Source organism: Battus philenor, unplaced genomic scaffold, assembly GCF_028537555.1.
Source record: "Battus philenor isolate CCGP_79_NKW_IND1 unplaced genomic scaffold, ilBatPhil1.0.hap1 SCAF_48, whole genome shotgun sequence".
NCBI classification, from domain to species: domain Eukaryota; kingdom Metazoa; phylum Arthropoda; class Insecta; order Lepidoptera; family Papilionidae; genus Battus; species Battus philenor.
Window position 1 is genome coordinate 60,001 of NW_027181713.1, and position 5,000 is coordinate 65,000.

Here is a 5,000-nt window from a genome sequence, read left to right on the forward strand (position 1 = left end):
CGCGAGACGCGCCGGTCGGCCGAATAGAGTTCTCTCCGATGCTCTTCTGTTTTGTTTTGTTTGTTGGTGGTTGTGGAGTGTGGAGTGTGTTTTTTTGGTTGGTGGGGTGTGTGTGGTGTGGTGGTGTTAGTTTGTTTGCGGAGATTGCGTTTTTTTTAGATTTAGTTTTTTTTTTTTTTTTTTAAATAAAAAAAAAAAAAATTAAAAATTATTCTTAGAAAACGCGCGCGAATCGAACAAAACTAATAACACCGATACACAAACAACGCGCGCCACCAACGAGAACGCCCGAAACTGAAACTTCTATAACCGACAAACGCACGAACGACACAGCGGCGGCGGAGGAGGGAAGAAAAAGGGGATCATCTCCCCACAACAACACACCGTAAACTGTGTCGGACGACGTCTCCGTTATGTAAGAGCGGAAGGCGTAAGAGAACGTCTCGTTTAATTAACGCGAACGGCGTTGGGCTCCCGAGTCGACTTCGGGGCGGCCCTTAACGCATCGCATCAACGAGCTCGTCGCGCGCTAGTCGCGCGACGGTCGATCATGATATATAAATCAAGGATTTCGGATCTCTCTAAAACCGGGCTGGAAATCGGTCATTGTTCGTTTTGCGAAACGATATTTTATAAAAGTGAAGATTTGTATGTGTCTCGTCAAAGAACGTTCCGATGAATCGGACGCGATGCCGCGTCCAAAGTAAATCTGGACGAACGCGAGGCGAGTGTTGAGATATACATTTTCCTCCGTGAACAGATAGAAAAACGAATTCATTTTGTTGTTGCGGTGTGGTGTTGTGTGTGTATTGTAATAAATACGCACGCACGCACGCACGCAAAAAGCTACCTAGGCACCGGCGCGTCACGGCGTTTCGAACGTCCGACGCGTCGCTTGTCACACGTCTATCATATCATCATCACCCTCATATCTCTCGTATGTGCGGTGTTGGTGTGTGTTAGCTCTAGCTAGCTCCCTGGTTGATCCTGCCAGTAGTTATATGCTTGTCTCAAAGATTAAGCCATGCATGTCTCAGTGCAAGCCGTATTAAGGCGATACCGCGAATGGCTCAATATATCAGTTTTGGTTCCTTAGATCTTACCTCGGTTACTTGGATAACTGTGGTAATTCTAGAGCTAATACATGCAATCAGAACTCTGACCAGTGATGGGATGAGTGCTTTTATTAGATCAAAACCAATCGACGGAGGGCCTCGCGTCCGAAGTCGTTAATTTTGATGAATCTGGATAACTTTTGCCGATCGCATGGTCCAGCACCGGCGACGCATCTTTCAAATGTCTGCCTTATCAACTTTCGATGGTAGTTTCTGCGACTACCATGGTTGTCACGGGTAACGGGGAATCAGGGTTCGATTCCGGAGAGGGAGCCTGAGAAACGGCTACCACATCCAAGGAAGGCAGCAGGCGCGCAAATTACCCACTCCCGGCACGGGGAGGTAGTGACGAAAAATAACGATACGGGACTCTTACGAGGCCTCGTAATCGGAATGAGTACACTTTAAATATTTTAACGAGGAACAATTGGAGGGCAAGTCTGGTGCCAGCAGCCGCGGTAACTCCAGCTCCAATAGCGTATACTAAAATTGTTGCGGTTAAAAAGCTCGTAGTTGCATTTGTGCGCCGCGCTGTCGGTGCACCGCATCCGCGGTGATACTGACACGTCTGCGGAGCATATCGTCGGTGAGCCGTCGGTAAAACGGCGGTTCAATATCAAAATCCTATCGCGGTGCTCTTCGGTGAGTGTCGAGATGGGCCGACAATTTTACTTTGAACAAATTAGAGTGCTCAAAGCGGGCTCAAAATGCTGCTTGAATATTTCGTGCATGGAATAATAGAATATGATCTCGGTTCTATTTTGTTGGTTTTCAGAACTCCGAGGTAATGATTAATAGGGATAACTGGGGGCATTCGTATTGCGACGTTAGAGGTGAAATTCTTGGATCGTCGCAAGACGAACATCAGCGAAAGCATTTGCCAAAGGTGTTTTCATCAATCAAGAACGAAAGTTAGAGGTTCGAAGGCGATTAGATACCGCCCTAGTTCTAACCGTAAATATGTCATCTAGCGATCCGCCGACGTTACTACGATGGCTCGGCGGGCAGCTTCCGGGAAACCAAAGATTTTGGACTCCGGGGGGAGTATGGTTGCAAAGCTGAAACTTAAAGGAATTGACGGAAGGGCACCACCAGGAGTGGAGCCTGCGGCTTAATTTGACTCAACACGGGAAATCTCACCAGGCCCGGACACCGGAAGGATTGACAGATTAACAGCTCTTTCTTGATTCGGTGGGTGGTGGTGCATGGCCGTTCTTAGTTGGTGGAGCGATTTGTCTGGTTAATTCCGGTAACGAACGAGACTCTAGCCTGCTAAATAGGCGTCGTCATTTAGGTGTGCGCCGCTCCGGTGGCGCAACTCACTGGCGACGTATTAAAATTCTTCTTAGAGGGACCGGCGGCTTCGAGCCGCACGAGATTGAGCAATAACAGGTCTGTGATGCCCTTAGATGTCCTGGGCCGCACGCGCGCTACACTGAAGGAATCAGCATGTTCTCCCTGGCCTAGAGGCCCGGGCAACCCGTTGAAACTCCTTCGTGCTGGGGATTGGGGTTTGCAATTATCCCCCATAAACGAGGAATTCCTAGTAAGCGCGAGTCATAAGCTCGCGTTGATTACGTCCCTGCCCTTTGTACACACCGCCCGTCGCTACTACCGATTGAATGATTTAGTGAGGTCTTCGGACCGACACGCGGTGGCTTCACGGCCGTCGGCGTTGCTGGGAAGTTGACCAAACTTGATCATTTAGAGGAAGTAAAAGTCGTAACAAGGTTTCCGTAGGGGAACCTGCGGAAGGATCATTAACGTGTGTGTATGTGTGCGAGACGCGTGATATGTTCACGAACGTTGTTGCGCCGCTGTTGCTGTTGTTGCTGTTGCGACGACGACGACGACGACGACGACGACTTCGTACATACCGTGTTTACACATATATATATGTAATACATCCATAATGATATATATATATACGACATATATACATATATATGTACGTACGCGCGCGCTGCTGTTCGTATCTAATGCGGACGAGCGCGCGCGCGTGTGCGTGCGTGTGTGTGTGCGTGTTTGTATATATGTATAAAAAATAAAATGTGAAATAATTGTCTCTAGCGTCTATTACGCCTAACGGCGCAGCGGCGACGGCGCCGTGGCGGTGGCCGGTGGCGGTGGTGGCATTCGTCGAAAGTGCTACCGCCGCCGCTGCCTCCGCCGCCGTCGAAGCGGCCGGGTGGCGGAAAAACGCCGAGAGACGAGCGCCGACCGGGGCATACCAAACGGAGCGTTCGAAGCGGTGAAAATCCCCACTGCCTAGCTCAGGCCCTTTATTGTCGGTTGGCGCTATACAAAACGAAATTTAAGCGGTTAGAAAGATGACAATGTCGTGCGTCACGCCAGCTCGTTGGGGGGTGCGCGGGTCGTCGTCGTTCATCATTCTAAAGGATTCGCGTCGGGGCGTTAAGCTTTTTCGGTGCCGTTTCTTTATGAACGCCTCGGCGCACATGAATTCGACCAACTTTCGACGTTAATACATAAAAACGGACAATCAAGTGGCCGACGGCGAGAGCCGTAGGCCGCTACCGTAAGTAATAACAACATTAAGAAAAAACCATTACCCTGGACGGTGGATCACTTGGCTCGCGGGTCGATGAAGAACGCAGTTAACTGCGCGTCATAGTGTGAACTGCAGGACACATTTGAACATCGACATTTCGAACGCACATTGCGGTCCGTGGAGAAATATCCAGGACCACTCCTGTCTGAGGGCCGGCTGTTAAAATATAAAAACCACACTGTTCGGTGTAGAACGCGCGCTACGTGCGCTCGCGCCGGTCGATGCGCGCGGCGGTGACGCGCGACGCGGCGGCGGCGGGTTGGTGGGGGGTGATGAACGAGCTCGCGGACGGTGCGATGGGACGATCTCTAATAAGAGTCTCTCGTCCGCGCCGCCGCGGCTCTCACTCTCTCTCTCTCACTATCCGCCGTCGCTGTCGTCGCGCTGCCGCTGCCGCACTACCGCGCGCGGGCGAGCGGGCGCGCGCTCTTTCGAACAATTGACGGTTTCCGTTGAACGTTCTTCGCGACGGACGACGGACGGCGGGGTGCTGCACCCCTCACGTCCGCGTACGCGCGGAGCGCGTTTACGGTCCGTTTAAATATATCGAATTGTATTGAATATGAAACGAGTGTGAAAAGATTACACGCATCGCTAAGACGCGAGTCTTCGTAGTGCGGTCTTCGTCCGAGCTCATCGGTTCGTGTATACGATATAATAAAATATATCGGAAGCACAGACGACGCGTCTCCGACGGATGCGACCGGCAGGCGGTGAATGTTTTCTTGCGCGGCAAGCGTAACGCACACACAAACATATGTAAGTAAACATTACGTGATGTTCATGTGCGCGCGCGCCTAGCCCGATGCGAGAGAGTTCACCGCTCGTCGTCGCTACGCATCCGTATTATGTCGGTGATACGCGTCGTCGTTCCAGTGCGAACGTTATATTATCGTATCGATACGGACCGATACCGAAAGGGCCGGACGATCGATCGCTAACGAAAAGTACTCGCGCTCGCGTATGCGTGTCGAGATTTTCGTTTACGCTCGTATCATCATAATCATCATCATCGTCATCGTCGTCGTTCATCGCGCAACGCGTGTTGTGTGTGCAGCGTTGCGTTGTGCGTGCGCGCGTCTAGAGACCTCTAAGGACTCGCGACGCGCGCGCCTCGCGCACGCGCACTCGCTCTGCGACGCGCGATGATCGCGACGGTGGGGGTGGTGTACGGTAGGCGGACTCGACGTCCGAAGGGCGTCCCGCGACGACGACCGGCCGCCGTGCGCGCTTGCTTGCTTGCGCGCGCGGTCCGTCGGTTCGTCGTCGTCAAAAATATAATAAGGGACGTCGCGTACGGATATCGCGTCTGC

At 51.8% G+C, this 5,000-nt stretch overlaps 2 non-coding genes across 2 annotated transcripts; both read left to right on the plus strand.

The window, feature by feature from the left end:
- The first annotated feature begins 974 nt into the window (after positions 1-974).
- Positions 975-2,878, plus strand: LOC137929255 (small subunit ribosomal RNA). The gene has a single exon (XR_011108807.1). It is a non-coding gene; the product is annotated as a small subunit ribosomal RNA (ribosomal RNA).
- An 807-nt stretch (positions 2,879-3,685) lies between these two features.
- Positions 3,686-3,842, plus strand: LOC137929246 (5.8S ribosomal RNA). The gene has a single exon (XR_011108800.1). It is a non-coding gene; the product is annotated as a 5.8S ribosomal RNA (ribosomal RNA).
- The last annotated feature ends 1,158 nt before the right edge of the window (positions 3,843-5,000 follow it).